The 19,583-nt window shown below is 32.4% G+C and overlaps 1 long non-coding RNA gene across 3 annotated transcripts in view; it reads right to left on the bottom strand.

Moving 5' to 3' along the window:
- LOC107882420 overlaps positions 1–19,583 on the bottom strand; it is a 77,820-nt gene that overhangs the window by 31,461 nt on the left and 26,776 nt on the right. For all 3 annotated transcript variants that reach the window (XR_003839665.1, XR_003839664.1, XR_001678734.2), the window contains exons 4-5: positions 10,599–10,676; positions 3,983–4,097 (exon numbers count right to left, since the gene is read on the bottom strand). This is a non-coding gene — a long non-coding RNA (uncharacterized LOC107882420). The remainder of the gene's footprint in view (positions 1–3,982; positions 4,098–10,598; positions 10,677–19,583) is intronic.

Here is a 19,583-nt window from a genome sequence, read left to right as displayed (position 1 = left end):
GACATTTAAAAAATACGTTCATTCCCTTTGTCGAGTTTCATTAAATCGACTTAATTTAATTACACAAGCTGAGTAAATATTTAATTTGTTGTGTCCAATTACCGATATCCAATTATAATAGGGGTTGAGCATTAACTGGGATTCTCTCCAGTTTTATTATAATATTTTTAATGAAGTTCTAAACCGTTATCGCCCAATATTTTTATTAGAACAAAAATCGTATATTATATATTGCTGTGGAAAGCAAAAATTAATAACGTCCACTTCATTATTATTCCGGTTGCGTTTTAGACGAACGCCAACAAACTATATATTAAACTATTCCCACGGGATTACACCATAAAAATTTCTGTAGACAAAATTATTAATTAAAGAAACCGCCCGCGGAAAATATACCATGCCATATTGCCATGTAAACGCGGATTTTGAAATAATGTGACATTTTTTTTTTTTATGAGCGTACTAGTCAAAAATGATTACAGTATTATATAACATTATTTTATGGGCGTTTCAAAAACAACAGATAAAACAAAATATCAAAATCGAAATACCGCAGTCATGACTATAATATGAAAATATAGAAATCTACATTTAAAAACATGATATTAAAAACGGAAATCGTTTCGATTTAGTTTAACACGAAGAACAGAGACACGAAGAAATCATACCTGCGTACTGTATAATAAATATTAAATACACACACTTGCGACAGACATTTTTTTCCTCGTTAAAATTACATTTTGGAAAATAAAAGGCGAATTTCAGTTGTAAAAATAACTCCATATCTCTCCTTAATATAATATTTGAAGGACGCTTCGCCGGTGTGATATGCATAATATGTATTTATTTAACAAAAGGTAGTGAAGTAGAAGATTTTAAATCAAAAAATTTTAAGTCAAATATCAACATTATTTTAAAGATCACATTATTGATCGTAATATTATTGAGAAACCATTTTCGGATTTTGAGTCTATAGCTCGCTGCGACACCGACCGGGAAAGTGTAGATGGTTTATCGTCACAGACTTGGCGGTGAATTTTTTAATAAAGCATCGACTGGAAAAAACGTTGTAAGAGTCGCGAAGACGGTATCGATGAATTATTAATGCCACTAAAATAAAAAGGAGATTTTCATCGCAAGGGGTGGGTAACAAACTAAAACCTTCGACGGCTCAGTGAAGAGTTGTAATTAACCGCCGCCACCGCTTCCCCTCGTGCAGGTATATAATATATACATACATATTGCGTGTGTAGTATCGATGAAAGAATAAGGGCATTGTATATAATATATATAAGCTTGTGTGTGTGCTATAACAAATACGACGGGGACAAAAGGCGGACCCTAATTGGACGGAATATACATTTTACTCCCGTTCCGTTTTTAAATGACCCTTAGCGAGACGAGATTACGTATACTTACTATATAATATTTCACCGGGAGAGAACACGAGAAAAATTCCTCGGCGCTTTTATAATAATAACAACATGTATAGTATAATATTCTAAATCGTAATTCATAATAGGTACTATATTAATATTTTATAATACCACGACGATACTCCGCCATATACCGGCGCGGTGTCCCCGCAATGAGTATTACAATATTAAATAAATAGTATCGTCACGTTAAACCGTCGGTACTCGAGTGTTACGCTGTGCCTTAAGTTCTTAGTGGAATTAATGTCATACTGAAAAGCTAGCTGCAGAGATTTGCCATTTGCGAAATGATCCAACGGTTTTAATGCGATTAGAGGGTGGAAAGTGAAACGACGATAGCATATTATTATTATCATAATATCACTACCCCATCGTATAGCGATTCGTGGGTTCGACATGATATTATAATATAAAATATAATAATACGTTCAACGTCGTCGAGGCGGCAATCAATCGGAATTTAATCGGAAACATACGGCTACCGTGTCGTAGTCGTGGTGTTATCGTCACAATATATACAACTCGCACGCGAAGCCGAGTACCTACAACAATAATAATAATAATAATAATACCAATAAAGTGTTATGCGTACAACACACGCATGATATCATACACGGCACACGCGTATATTATGCTATCCCGGGGTCACACGCTGCATTCGACGGATAGCCCCCGACCACACCGCTTGTGTGATTATATTATTATTATGACGTAATGCCGTCTCGCGAGCAATTTTAATTTTACCAACTACCTAATAATATATAATAATAATAATATTATATTGTCACCGTAGCCGCCGCCGCCGCCGCCAATGGTATTCAAATGATATTATAATATTATTATTACTATTATTATCATTATATTGCTGGCGGCGGTCGCTACCGCAATGACCGCCGCCGCGCGTAATATATTATTTAATTGCGCGGGCTTCTGGCCAATTAATTATTATTACAATCTATGCGTTTGATGTGTCGCGTTTGTAACGTATATCTACGGCCGAGCTGCAGTGGCGTCCGCACAAGGACGTGCGCGATTAACACATATTATTTATATTGTAATAGCAACACGTCTAAATATGCGATGTGTCATTATATCATACAATTTATGTATAGCGAGTGTATTGTGCCGTTGACCGTCCGTCGTCGGAAGAAAACAATAAAACTTAAGGTGATCATCGCCACTTATTTTTAGATAAACGACGGAAAAAAATTGAAACAGACGAGGTCCGGTGTGCCACGTTATTCCGGTGCACCATATTAATAATATTTTCGACACAACCCATTCGCGCCCGAAACCATTTATCCGTTGATCCTTTGCGACCCAAATCATAGCCCATATGCACTCGATTTAAAATAAGAAAAAATCGTGTAACGTTAAAATTTATTTGGGTAAAATCCCAATCGATAAATACAATGCAACGGTATGATACTCGTAATGCAGATTATGAGCTGTGTTGGTAGGTAATTTGTGTGACAGTTGCATCAGCGCACGAGTCTACCTATTAATTACTATATGTAATAATGGAATTTGATACAACTATTTTAATTTAAAACCGTCTTGTTTAATTTTTCGTTAGTTTAATATCACGCGAGTCCAAATCATGTTTCTGGATATATTATTAGTTGGCGTAGTGTCATAAAAAAACTGTAATGCATATTATGTCAAAACCAATAATAATTAAATAACAAAGATAACCGAAATTGAAGTCATTCATAACCATTATTTGGAAATTGAAGAAATTTTATACTCACTGGACGGCACATATTATTATGATTATGATATTATATCCATTATATCTAGGTAATAAAACACTGTGTATAAATATTTTTATGTATTTAGTTTTTATATTACAAGTTATGTATCATATATGCGTATCTAACTTCAATTATAGATCTTTCTATTAATTATTCATTATTTATTTGTATACAGAAAGAATGCACTAACGAACTTTTATATTATATGTAAGCATATAAAACAGTAATGTTATGAAATATTTATTTGTTAACGTTATATTATTATTATTTCGGAAATTATAAACTTTTTCAAATTTTTTGAATTTTTCTTAAACGAGTTAAACGATAACTGAAGGCTACAATGTTGTCGTGCATTTGGGCTAGAAAAATCAGGATGTAATTTTGTTTTTATTCTGTACGCAGATGTGTACACAACCTCCAGAACACATTTGAGCTACTCAGGGGCGCAAATGGGCTACACATAATTATGTCATACCACGACCGTTATGATATTTTTGTACTCTATACAATATTTTTATATCATAGGTATGTACATATTTACATGAACACACAAACTTAATAGATTGCGAGAGCTTAGGACAATCGCGCACAATATAATATAACCATCATAATATTATGTCAAAATTGGCCCCGAGTATACTGAACTTTTATAGAATACATCGTGTAAGGATCGCGGATAATCAAAGGCCACAGTATTGTCATGTCCCCCAAACATATTATATGATGACGACATATGTGGGTTGTGAATTTAATATTTAAATATTACATAATAGTATCGTATCGAGTACTTACCGATGGTATTTTATATGCAACGGTATCTCCGACCGTATTGATCTCATCGTTGTTGCTGCCGTATCGCGTTTGCGATGACAACTCGTTTGACTGTATAATATAGTCGCCGAAAAATCTGCGAACAAAAAATATAAGATATAGTATTGCTGTATGCTGAAAACGATTATGCCAATATACAGCATTAAACGAGTAGGTAGGTACTTAATTTAAATATTTGTGTGTGATAGTGGAATAATATTACATAGTATAAATTATCAAATACTACGTTGCAAATGATTTTACTGGAGATATATCTGCAGCATAATAATATTATATATTTTATAAGTAAACTTGAATTTTTATACTTTAAATATAACACACGCTGTATATCGATGTATCAATTATACAGACGTTTTTCCTGATAAACTTTGAAATGTTTTTAATGAGCCGATCGTAAATTGATCAGATGCAGCAGTGACGCGAGAGGACTTTAGTGGTACAAGAAGGGGTTCTATCAGCTGGCACTCTTCCAAGGGTTTTCAGTCCATTGTCTTTAAGCAAACAATTGGCTTGTTCTTGGTATGTATACACACCAACAAGCGAGCAGTCCGTTATTGGCCGAGAGTGCTCTCGTATGTATTATAATATAATCCATATGTGGAATATAATAATAATAATATGTTTTATTTGTCAGATGTACGGTTATTTACAACCTCTGCAAGTCGATAGGAGAAGACGACTTCTCTACCGCAGAAATGTTTAGTAATATCACACACATAAGGACGGTAAAACTGTTTTTATTATTTTTAATATCGTTATCACGTCGAATCCCAATGACCGTGGCGGACTATATATAGCGTATATAATAAATAAAATCTGCACATAAATTGCCATATGTACAAGCGGATTTTTATTATTATTACTATAGTGTTATTATTGCCGTTGTCGTAGTCTGCACTATAATATCCGTGATTTCCATTCGCACAGCACTCTTCAATTCCATGTGGAGCGAATATTCTTTATGCACCCACTACTGTACTATATTATACACTTTATAATGTGCACTTCGAGATAGACAAAATACGATAAAAAGATCAGGGAATAATATTGCATTGGTAGTGGTATAGGAAGCTTGACCTCGAAGTTGTGACTTAGATTTAAAAATTACATCCCGAGACAATCACACACCTCATGAACTAGGTAAAACTGATTTTTCCACAATGGAAATGCACATTTTTAAAATTAGGATCAACTGTACTCCAGCGACATTTGGGCCCAAAACCACGTAATTTTGTCTAGTCACTCAAAAGATATTCAAATTAAACGATTATATAACAAGGAAATCGTATATCGTAGTTAAATTATGACTTTTATTACCTTGTAAACCCCTAAAAAATTTCACAATTTTTAGCCTTTGGTAAAAATTAGTTCAAACAATAATATAATTGTAATTGTGTGGCCGATCTATTATAATAATAAAGTTTATATGTAAAGTTTCAATATTATTGAAATTTTATTGGTTTTTATTGATGAGAGTTTGATGAAAATTGTTCTAAAATGTAGTGTTACCTCATGTACAGGTACCAATATTAAGCTAAATATGTTATTCGAAATCGTAGCACAAATGATTAATGGGTCGCGCATTCGTATATAAAAGTTTTAAAAAAACCGACACGATGGACGAGTTATAACCACTTACATATTTTATGTTATATGTTGCATATAAACTTACTAAAATATACCTACATTAGTACGAGTTAAGTTTTTTTCTTTAAGTAGAAACTCAAATGCGTATACCTACTGCAGCAGCTGTTATTCAAATGCTAATAACATAACAGCAGTATAAACTTTAAAGTATTTGCGTAGTTATTTATCATAGGTACATTGGGTTGACTTAACAGTTATAAAAAATTAAAGCGTGATGCAAATATTTTTAAGTAAGTATGTCACTTTGTTATATAATAATAATATGTTTGCAAGTCTTCGATATTTTTGTATGAAACAAACGAATACGGAATACCTAACCATATAAATGCGGCGAGTGACGATACAATATAATATTAAAAATTGTATAATATATAATATAATATTATAATGCATTTTATTCTGCAGTAGTATAATAATATTATACACTGACGTCGAGATAATTGATTTTAATAACGATCAAATATGCAATCAAGCGAGACCTATTTTAATTAAACGCTGTTCTCACACGTTGACGACATTAAACAAATTAGTTTTTGCAAAGTAATTTAAATAACTTGGAACATAATAAATTATCATATATAATAATATACAGATGCGATTGAAGGTTACAATACACGTGCATAAATGTGAATATATTATTATAATGTTATTAACAAACTGCATTTATGCAATTTTTCTATTGCACTCCTTCTAAAATATAAATACGTGAATATCAATACATATGGTATATACCTACTTACATGTAAAAATTGTAACGATACGATATACGATAGTTTCATCTATGGTTTGATGTATCTATTTTCAACGATTCTATCACGTCATATTGTTATTAGATCGTCGATGGCTAAATCGTTAATATTTTATGGTCAAGCTGTTTTTTTTTCTTGGACTCGAATTCAAGGAGACCGAGTTATCCACAAATTAATTTTAATATTATTCACCAGGAAAGTTAAATAAAAATAATGTGTAATTTGCACGATATGAATCTTTACTTGTGAAATATTATTATGATTCATTTGCCCTTGAGGACCTCAATCGACAAAGTGTCTTTAAATAACGATTTTTTTCAGTAACGAATTGGCCATTAGTATATTTCTGTTTCTAATTCTCTGTGTCCTAAGTTGGGAGATATTTATGATTTTCCACTTTAATGGCTTAAGTAATGAATAATATTGTTGGATAGTATGGTTGTTTCGAAACAGCTGATCGATGGACATTGGTCAATATTGTACTTATATGGCAGTTATGTACAATTTACATCAATATGAATTTCTATCCATTACTATGGTGTCAGTAAAAATATTCGACTAACATCGAATTAAATTTAATTGGACTAAGAAAATACATTTTCTGTGGCTCTAAATTAAATTAGTTTACATAAAAATTACGTAAGAATGATTGTTATAAATAACTTACGAGAAATAAAGTCATAGATTTTTCTTATTTTTCAATTTATTTTCCTTATATTTATTAACGATTTAACATAATTTTATTTATTTTAATGTTATGTTTTGTGTATTGTTGTAAATTTAAATCACTATTTTTGAAATTGTTAATGTTATTACTTAATATTATAGTTTACTGTTTATTATTAATATTAACTATTGTGGTTTTTGAGCTCCATTAATATGGCCTAATATGATTAAAATATGCTGTGTACCTATAGTTATTCTATAAAGGCCCGTTTATGAGCAAACAAATAGCATTCTGAAAAATTTCCTGATACATTGTCATTGAAACCATTTCATAAATGTCCGGAACAGTGCGTGGGACTTCATTTTCTTTGGGGCAATTCCAATAAAACATGTTTAAATTATGTTTTGGATAAAGTAGAAACGGCGATTCTCGATCAGCAACTTTGTTCAGCAAAAAACGCGGATACAAACATGGTTCAATTTGTTCGTTTGTACAGTATGAAACCTAGACTTAACGAATACGTTTTACTATACATTTTTACATTTATTTTGTTAAAATATTCTCAAAACAATTATATTAAACACAAAATACATGAATTTTAAGTATATATTACATTAATTGAACATATTATGTTAAAATTATCTCGATACCAGCTACCAATACCAATCTACGAAAATCAGCACGAGTGCTTGGCTTTAGCTCCCTAGCTGATTGGATAAATATATTTTATCCCATCTTTTATTTGTAAGTATATACATTTTAATTGGGAATAGGAACCTATATTGAAAACATTTTAATTTCAAGTAACATGTCTAGTGATTTCCAATAGCAGTTTTTGATTTATTTGAAATCAATGAAACGACTGTTTAAAATGTAATATAATTATTTACGGACAACTATTACTTTGACTTATAAATTGAAATACTAATCATCATGGTACAGTATTATATTGTAGTCTTTAAAAGAGGGAAAAGTTTTCTCCAGAGTCGAAATAAATAAAATAAACACTTAAGTTTTTTTTTTTATCTAAATAGTTTTCGGGAGAAGTTTGAACAATTCAGTTATAGTAATTAAATTAAAGTTCTAAGTAAAATTGCTAAATAATATTGCCATAGTATTGTCATGGTACACTTATATATTATGTACAATGTATATACATAATCTAATACTACCAGTCCGCTAACGAGATTAGAATTTAAGAACAATATAGCCCCTATTCAACTTTTCATTCGAAATCACGCGAAAATGCTTGGAGGAGAGTGGGTTTATATATTTTACCCGGAATGAATTTTCACCTCAGCAACATACCTTGAGTTGTTAAATAAAACCAGTGAAATTTACGACATACTATTCAATCTTTATTACACCTTCGACGTAACCGCACGCGCGTGTAGGTATATATTATTCCAAACCTATATATATATATATTTATGATAAAAGCTGGTTCTTTTAAAAGCGAAACTCACGTGCCCTTAAAACACTTGGTGAAAACTTTTTCGATTTCCAGAACTTTTCACTGGGTCAATATTCGATTGTAGTCTTACACGATTGATCGCCGCATTCGTGTGCTCGCTCCCTTTATAGAAATATATAGTGATATAGTGTTTAGCGTGTATATAACTTCTTAAACTTTTACGCGCGCGGACGCGACCGCTATTTTATATAATATACGGTTTTTGTTTAGTCCGTTTTAATGTTCACCATCACGACATTTCAGTTTCTTAAAGGTTTATTGTTTGTGCTTTGTTCTTTTCCGCCGTGGAGGCGTGTTCGCGGTGACTGGCGACAGCCCGTGAATGAAACGTTCCGTACATATTATTACGTTTGACTGATTTTTCTCACCGAAAACAAAAGTTTGGAATGAATTATAAAATAATAATATATCTATCGGCATCACGAGGCTTACTCGTGAATATTATGTCAGAAAACCGTCAATGCGCGGGAGATAGAAACGATATATTACAATATACATTATACCTATATATAATACATAGGTGCACTATAATTGATTATATTATTATGATTGTAATAACTAATATTATACTGTTGTGGCAAAATGTAACTGCTGCAATTAATGCAATTCTACAACAGCAGACTTACGCGTGTGGCTTGCTGAAACAATATTTTAACACATTGTGATTTTTAAAGTTGAAATATTCGAAGAATAACGTTGTTCCTCGTCGGTGCACACTAGCCGTAAATCACAAACACGATGTTTTATTCATTCGTAAAACAGCGATGGAAAAAATAATAATACATAGTACGTATATACTATATTATACGCGCGTAGGCATAATAATTTACTATTCAAATTTTTGACCGATTTACAGCAAAACGTGTATTTTGCCTCTCATTCTCTTTTGTCGCTGCACCGTGTTATAATCTGCCACAACAATAACAATTATGACCGCATTGTATGAAGAACGTAATTATCACGCCCCGATGACGTCACTGTATTTACGTATACAAATTATATATTATGTATATATATATATGTGTGTGTACCTTATTGACAATGTGACACAGTATGTGTAGATATTAGCCACGTTAGACTGTTTGACTGGTTATCCTGGTGGCCGCCCGCACGATATTCGTTATAACCTATAATAATATGGGCGCGATGGATGCGAAGTCATAGCCATTACAATTTTCATTTATGTATAATATTATCTAGGTAGGTACCTATGTAATAATATTGGGTTCCGAGAGCATAATATTTTTTCATTTTGTGTAGTATTAGGTATACGAGCGACGAGCGAGCGTCAGATACTTATGACGAAATAGAGCGAAGTAAATTATACATAATATTGCTCGTATATTAATTAAAGCGGTGTATCTATATAAATATACACCTCGTATATTGTACTATACTGTGTCTCATCGCGTGTCGGTCCTCGAACATAATATTAAATGCTCGCCCCTCTATCGACTGCCTAAACTTTGATACCGGCATTACTATTTGAATACTTAATGAAAATCAGTAATTCGGCTTTTAAAACATTTTACATAAATTAACTACTATATAATATATAATATGTATTATAGCTGTCACAGATTTGTAAGTAACAACAAAACAGACATTTTAATTTATACATTTTGAGTTTTTCCTTTCTTATAACAATAATGGTCTTTATTACAGCAATAGTTTTCCAAAATATAATAACATTTCTAACAAACTGTGGTTGGATTTAATATTTATTAATTACATATGGTCTTCAGACGTTTACTGAAAACGTTTATAACTTCTTTATATTTTTATAGTTTTCTAATATTTATGGATAAACATTTAAATATAATACATGTTTTTATCGAAATAATCGTTCTATTTTTCGAAATAACATAATATTATAAATTACAAAATATATTTTCAGTGTGTGCGTAATTATTAAGTCCAAGTTCATCAATAATGTTATGTTATCAAACCTAGGTGGAACTAAATTATAGTGATCGGGTTATGACGACGGTAACATAAATAATATATTATAATATTATACAGTTGTAGAGTTTTACTTACGAATTATTTTTTGAGTTTTATTGCGTACTACATATTTTGCTCCGTAAATTGCATTATGCAGGTACACGTCATCCATTCCTGAAAAAAATAAAATAAAATAAAGTGCCCGTCTTGTAATAATTGTTGTATAAGTGATTACTCTACAAGTTATACAAATTGGATAGGTACAATTTACAATAATAATATGCTCCGAGTTAATTATACATATTAAAGTAATATTATTGCGACAATATTATAATTATAGTATACCAGTAAACGGCATAAACGTAATAGGTACACAACATTATCAAGCTGATTATGCGTTCGTGGGTATATAATTAACGCTATCTCTATGTAAGAATACGACATATAATAGGTAAATGCGATCAGTTCACGTGCACGAGATTCCATGATCAGTGAAATCCTCAATCCATCGTCGGACATTCGACGAGATGTTAATAATAATATAATGTAACTAAAATATTCGTTTGGTATGTATAATCAAATATAATAAAATATAGTAATTAATACTATACTCAACATTTTCCCACTGATCGATCTTTCTCCAACTACATGATTCACGTTCTTTATTTTCTATCTCTGTGTCATCACATTCGCTTATTGTCCCTTTTCACGTGAACGTAATAATAATTTAGTGTAAAGAAAAATATTTTGAATTAAAAAAAAAACCTAATAATTCTATAACCTAGTAAAAAAATATCCAAAAAGATGGTTGCCCCTTTCCTGTGGCCGTCACGGTCGTTATGAATAAAACAGGGCATAGATCGAAATTGGATGTATTTTTTTCTCACCAACCGAAAGCTTTTGGACCATCGCATCGACGCGATTCGTCAAAGCCTAGTTACCTAAGATAATGAAATGACATACAACTATACAGTGCAACACCTATATGACGCATATTTTAAGCGTTTGGAATAATTCCTTCCGTACTGTACGCACTGCGCAGCGCTTAATATTATTATAATATACACTCGCCCTCTCGCGTACTGTTATTATAGCTTTAGCCTTGTTCGCCCGGAGATGCGTATCTGCGCACTCGTAAGCCCTAGAGCCAGAAAATGCCCCGTGTTCGCGCTAATGACGAACACTCGACCTGAACCCGACTGCAGCAGACGATTCCCACACCGTTTGCGTCACGATCTATATTATTACAATGCGTATACCTAATATAGTATATGGAATTATATTATATAGGTATATAATAATATTATAATATGCAACGACGTCCCAGCGGCAAGCGGATGGCCCGCGATAACGGACTCGATGCGCATAAATCACGGTTTCGATATATTATGTATATACCTATAATAATTGCAATAAAGCGTACGTTTATGTATGTGTCTATAAGTGTGTGTGTGTGTGTGTTTGCGCTCCGAGTATACATGCATATATCATTGTATTATAATATAGTGTCAAAGATATATAATAATAGGATTGATAGCCGCAATGACCATATTAATTAAATAAAGAATGAGAAAAACAATTTTGACATTACTTTGTAAAAAAAAAGCTCTACATTTGATTAATAATGTTATTAACACGGGTCGCACACAGCCAGCTAAAATCCAATGGCTATCACCGTGGCAACGGCGGGAAGATTTGGGTACCAGCGACATAATATTATTATAATGGCTAGTGAAATTCGACTGGAAAGAAACCCGTCTTTTAAAATATTAAAATATGATAAAAAGATTTATGTTGTGTGGTAATATAACACACAACTCGAGTACAACTCGGTAGAATCACGGTGGTCCTGAAGGGGGGCGAGGATGTTCCCCGAGAGCAGTGTCGAATTTGTATTTTGTGTTTTTTTTTTTTTTTTATTTCGCGTAGATACGAGGAACTAAATTATTTTAATTAAAATAGCGTTCAGATAAAAGGTACGATGTCGTTTTATACGACAATGACGAAAAGTATAATGGAACGTACTGTTTGTGATTATAAAAAAATAAAATACCCGACTTTTGATTACAGTTACATTCAGTAGTCTCTTTTTAGAAACTATATTTCTGTGTGGATTCAAATTATGATCATCATTTTATTCTGCTAACCAGTATATTTTATTGCCAAAAATATATTTTATCAACGACGGAAATTTACCAAACCGGAATGTGATGCCGATAACAGACTACTTAAGTTCATGTCACTCACCAAAATATAGAAGTTTAAATATGCATCGAACAAACATCTATAATATTGTTGTATTAACAAAGTACCAAGTGATATTCTGTTATCTCATATCTGTATGTTTTTTTTAAATTTGTTAATGAAGAAACGAAAAAAAAAAAGAAAAGAAAATCGAGCCAAATTATGGAGACCAGGCGATGACGTAAATGAACCGTACGTATTTACATAATATTATTATTATCTAGATGTGTTTATAAAACAATTACTAGTAATAATATGTAAGTATAGTCGGTAGATTTCGAGGAAAGTATGGTGCTGTAGATAGGACTCATATGGCTTTGTGCTTAGTGTACCCCATATGATATTATTATGCTTGCAGTACACATATATTACATACAATTGATACATTTTATTCTACGGATATCCGATTCGGTTGGTCTTGATATTAAAAAAACTATCGGTGATGAATAATCGCCAAGGCCGAACGTCGCCAGTGATACCAATATTCGATAATTTACTCTGTAGACGTCATGTCGTTAATGAAATTGACACCTAAAACAAATTTTTATCGAAACAAGCATCAAACACGGCGCAGCGACCGGGAAACTACTCGCTGGCGTCAATGGAAAACATACGTGTCCCATGATATTATATTGTAATTTATAATAATATAGGTTTATGCAAATATTATAAGTGATGGAAATAATTAAAAGGAAGAAAATAGAAACAAAAAACTCAAATCAGTCCATATTCCTATATATTATTATATTACCTATTATACCACGTAGGTATATCACGTGCGTAAGTGTTGTTGCTGTAGTTGTTTTTTTCGTAGGTAGGTACATATTTATTATATACAATACATAATATCGTATAGTATATAATAAATATGTAGATAATAAGTATATAATAATAATAATAATCGTATAGTATATAATAAATAAATAGGTACACGGCTGCATATTATTATGTAATATTATATACCTACAACGTGATTTACAGCGACATACGAGCAGACACTCCCAATTTTTTTATTTGATGTGAATTCTGATATTTGACATTTTTAAGTATAGCCAAAGAACCATATTCTATTCAAATACTTGACGCAGTTAAATGAATTTAATTTTCTATGAAATATGAACCTCCCAATGTTCTTCAATTGTCCAGAAAAGATTTATTTTTTGAAAATATTAATGTATATAAATTGGAATGCGAACAAAAGTTGTCTTGAGTAAACTTGAAGTACCTATTAAGGATTATGATATTATATTCCACCCGATAATTTTTAGATGATATGTGGGGTATGGTGATTTAAAAATTATATTAATTGACATAGAATAATATAGATTTATTAAAATTATTGTATAATTTGTTAAATTACGTGAGTTAAATAACTAAACATTACATATATTGTATAACTGATGCAAAACCTTTACATTTATGATTTAGTAAATTAATTTTTTTAGACTCTTAGTCCACAAACTTAGTCAGAAACTATTCGTTCATGTTTAGATTCATAATGTTCAAAATAATAATTTGCAGTGAAAACAGGAGATTCTCATTTCATAAAAAAAGAAGTGTGAAACACTACCGGATAATCCTTAAATGGTATAAAAAATCTATGTACCTAAAATATGTGACCTTTAAGTGTACCTACTTAAATTGGAATTGAAAAAATTCATTATTAAAGGATAAAACGAGGCGAGTATTCTCGGTGAATAGCCTTGTTCAGTGTATTATAATATGCCGCAACGTACTCACACGGCACACTTAAACCTCCGTTACCCGGTGAAAAAATATAAATATTTAATAATTATGAAAACGCGAATGCGACAATAATAGTGTACATTAGGTACGTCTAGGTATATGCATATTGCACATTGTTATTACGATACATAATAAGTCATAAACACTTAAAACATCCGCTGCAGCATAATAGAATATTATTATCATCATTATAGGTGATATAAGGTACATAATATAATGTATAATACACCGATCATGGGCACTACACCGCCGTAGTATAGGTACCAATAATGATAATAAAGTTATTATTTTTATAAACCCAATAATATATGAGCGCGTGTATCATGATATTATGCGATGCGGAACGGAAAAAGTCGTTTGAACATAATATTATTTAAAAATTACGATTACTTATTAGTTATTACCATTCAAAACGCGACGTGTGCGTGTGCGCGCCCGTGCAATTCACAGCCTTGCATTGCGTTCTGTGGTTAACCGCTTGTCGTCCGTTTAATTAAACAACCTTGACCGTCCTAGTCGCCGTGCGCAACAGTACAAAATATAAACTGTACTGCGAAAACGAACGGAGTGAAAACGAAACATAAATATTGTTATGCAACGAAATTCGTAAAATTCTAACTTCGTTCCGGTGAACACCGCGCGGCAGTATAATATTGTCAGCGATGACCTAAACGTCGTAGCGTTGGTGCCGGCCTACCTAAATAATTTATACATTATTATTATTGCGAACGATGCCTATATTATTGCGTACGATGCGTAAAAACGCGAATCATTGCAGTTAAGTCATCACGGAAATATGATATTTTTATGATGATATTTTATTCCATTTATACGCATCGGCAACGAATATCGGGCTCACGAAATTTGGACGATTTTTGGACTGCCATCCCCCAAAGAAAGTTGTATTGTCGTTAAAATAAATCACATCGCCGCGACCGCTTTATAGAATAGATTCTAATGAAATATTTCGTCAAAGTTTCGCACGATGGTCGAGTGATTCGCGTCAAGTTGTAAATGTAAATTTCAAATACAAAAGCTTACTGGCCTAGTTAATATCAGATACACCTTGTTTTTGGTCCGATAACAAGTAATTCTTTTGATGGTTTTCCGCCTGCAGTAGGGGGAGATCGGAAATGTATTTTTTTTGGAAACTTATAAACGCAAAACATAATTTAATATTGTTAAACACAATAATAATATGTGTATACGAGTTTAGCAACATATATTGTATTTTAATATTATAATATAACAGGTGACACGGGCACAACCATTTTTCCATAACGCGATAACTCTGTATAACGCGCGGTTACAAATATTATAATCAACATTATTGACAACCATATTATTTTCAGTGATTTGAGTCTCTTTGCGTATCGATATTCACCAATACAATTGTATAATATATATTATATATTATACCTACATATAGGAGTAGGTTAATACAAGAATCGAGATGGCCAACCACTCCGACTGTGACTCTGTAAGCAGCATTTGACGGGAAAGGAGTCTTATGTCGTATACATAATATATTCAAAATGACGTATAGTCCGCGTTGAACCTTCAACGATTGTTTCAAAAACACAACAAACAGCAACTTACCGGTAGGTATAAATGTAATAATGGTATATATAAAAAATATATAAATTGTTACAACTTCTGCAGTGTGTATGCGATATGCTGGGGCGACTTTATACATTATACATTCGAAAACGCAACCACGCGCGCTCAGCCCCAGGGTTCGTTATACAAAATAATGATAATAATAATAATGAATAATGATAACGATATAATATAAAATGTAGTACCCAGCCATATTATAATGGCTCGACGACGCGAGCGATTTATAATTTATAATATATAATAATATTACGACAATCTCACGCATTAATATATAATTGTGACTGCGCCGTGGCAGTGTTGGTGTATTGTACTGCACCAGTTGTTGTACACTGTGCACACTATACATACACGATAATAATAATAATAATAATATGGTATATTTTATTGTGCGTCATTGGTTTGTACATACGTTAGCAGATACAACGCGGTCGATTGTGCGATCATTAACCAGCGTGAGATCGGTAAATCTGTCGGCGCGCGCGCGGGTAACGAGTACCTATGATATAATATTATATAATATTATGATATAGAGGTGCTGCTGCTGCGGAATAATAATAATATATTGTAATAACTTCTCAGTGATTATTATAGTATTTTGTATTTTGTTGCGTTTCGACGACGAACAACCCACCACAACGCGCGCTTATAGTAATAAAATATATTCAGTGCAATCAACTGCCGCGACGACTGCAGAGGTTGGCGTTTTATTCGTTTTTCTGCGTAAAATTATAATATTGTTATAATGATTATAATTCGGACAGCCCCCTGCAACGGCCTAAGTATTTCGCCGATCAAAATATATATAATTTTATGTCATAAAATAATTCCTATATATATGCAGTCGTTCGCACACATTATGACAGTTATATTATTTTAACGTAGGTATAATAGAATATATTTTTTTTCACACGTACGGTTTTCGTGTTGTGTGCGGTACATACGCGGGATGAGCGTTGTTTTTTCTGTCCCGCGATCGAATTACGAGTTTTTGTGCGAAATGTCGCCTTTTAAAAACGAAATCGTACACCGCGTTTTCGCAGATATACTACATACGCTGAGAATCGTTTCGACGACGCAATGCACGTGTGCTGAGTTTTTTATTATTATTCGTACAACACGGCCATAATATAGCACACGTATATACATATGTATACACGGGGTTGTATATATATATATATAGCGGGTGGGAGTGTGAGCGCGTCGGAAAACGTCGGTAACCGGAAACCGCGAGCATACAGACTACGTGTTGAATTCGATTTCCTGACGATGCTGCGAGGCGTATACCGGAAATGTATATTTGCTCGTCGGTTAGACACGTACCGCGCCGAGAAACGAGCGGGCGGCGTCTTCGATTAAAAATAGATGGGGTACATATTGTACATATTATAATGATATAAAATAATACAAAATTATTAGATATAAAAATTATGCTCGAATTGTGCGTACCCATATGGCCACATATATAATATTTATTATTAGTGTATTGCAGACGAATTCTTAGCAATCTATCAATAATAGTATTATCGATTGGCCTGTGCTCGCCATATGAACAATATTACTATGAGTGTCACGAACAACCGATAGGAATTATGAACAACCACCGTGATATGTGCAAATAATTATCAATATATTAATTTGCATCGGAGCGGTTATAAAAAAAAAAAACAATAACCGATTCTTGTTGGACACAATATCCGTGTGTGGAATCCGCAAATTCGAAATGTTATATACTAATATAATATACCCACACGGGAGTCGGGATATAAAATAACACGATGTTATTATACAGAGATAGACGGACATCCCGAATGAGTATTACTATATTATCACGATTACAGTCGATACCGATTTTGAAGACGAAGTTTACGGATTTTTAACCTGCTACATACACGTGGTCGCAAAGAAAATGTCAGTTAAGCAGGACGATTCCAGCGGTGCAACAATTACCGGTCTTGGTCGCTGTCTTTGACTCCTCATTTAAACCACGATCGTGGTTAATGGTTTAAGGTCTTAAGGGTCTTTTAGAAATGAAACGTCTAAACTTTAGACTCTAAAGTATGGTCCCCAGTGCACCATGTCGGGTCTTGTCGTGCTCCGTATATTATGACATTCGATACATAGTTAATAAAATGTTGGTAACACGTTTCCTACAAGTTGAATATAACATACTCAACCCTACACGACACCACAGTGTAGTGAGAACCCGGCTTTATAGTGTTATTTTATTATATATTATTATTATGGCTTCGTGGTGTGTTATACAATCGCATTGAATTTTAATAAAACATAAACAATATTGTATAAACGAATTTACGTATTCAAATACGAATTTCGTATTAATCGTTAATATAAAGTTAATTAATAATATTTATATAATGGCCATTTCATATTGTACAACTGTTATTTACGCTTAAAACATGATAAATTAATAAACATCGTCATTCGCGTCATAAAGTATACTCAAAAGTATATATGTACCTAATTATCTTAACGTGCCTATAGACATGTGGGTCCATTTTAATTTATCTTTAGGTGCCCAACAACGACAACGCACTAAGCCCGGTTATGTCAGTAAAAAGTTAGCAAGTAAACAACGAACGATAATATTATAATCACCAATCGGTTTTGTAAAATTAATTGATTAAAGTATACAATATGAATTAAATTAAGAATTTAAATGTTTTTACGGATATCGCATATCATTGGTACTGCGCATTTAATATACAAAACAGTTTTGAAATAGTTATGTGCTATTTCAAAGACAGAAGTTGACACAGCTGTTCAGCGTTCATTTCGAATTGCAGAAAAACTAGTACTGAATATTCACATAATATATTAGTTTGGAATTTGTTATTGAATTATCAACTGAGGTGCTCGTGAATTATGATCGCGCACAATGATTTTTAATTTAAAATTTAAATGTTTATACACGAAAATACCAAATCATCGATCATCGTTGATCGAAACTATAACGTGGCTCATATATGTACTCTGGGGGTTGTTGTTATTGTTCTCACTGCCACGTAAAAAGATACTTTTAAATACTAGAGCAATATAATATAATATAATATCAAGAATTCATGTGCGTGTGTTAAAATAGTGTTATTGTTCGTGTTTTATTATACCTACGTACTAATTTAGCATACGTCATTAAAGTACAGAATAATATAATAATATTATACACGCGTATCATTTGAACGGTATTTTGTTTGTGACTGAATAATAATAATTCGGAATGGAAACCTCAACGTCTATACAACAGAAATATTATAAGGTACTTATTTTACCGTTTTAGTCGCGCACACATTATTTTGTTGGACGAAAACGGTTAACGTGCGACACGCAAGCACAATAATATAATATGTAAGTACAATACACCACATATACGACTACCCGAGTATATACAGGTGTAATTAAGTCGGGCAAATTACGCGGGTGGCGGCGGGGCTACGCCATTTGGCGTCATTAGCA

Source organism: Acyrthosiphon pisum, chromosome A2, assembly GCF_005508785.2.
Source record: "Acyrthosiphon pisum isolate AL4f chromosome A2, pea_aphid_22Mar2018_4r6ur, whole genome shotgun sequence".
Lineage (NCBI taxonomy): Eukaryota > Metazoa > Arthropoda > Insecta > Hemiptera > Aphididae > Acyrthosiphon > Acyrthosiphon pisum.
The sequence above is the reverse complement of the archived record's forward strand: the minus strand, read 5'-3'. Positions and strand labels throughout refer to the sequence as shown.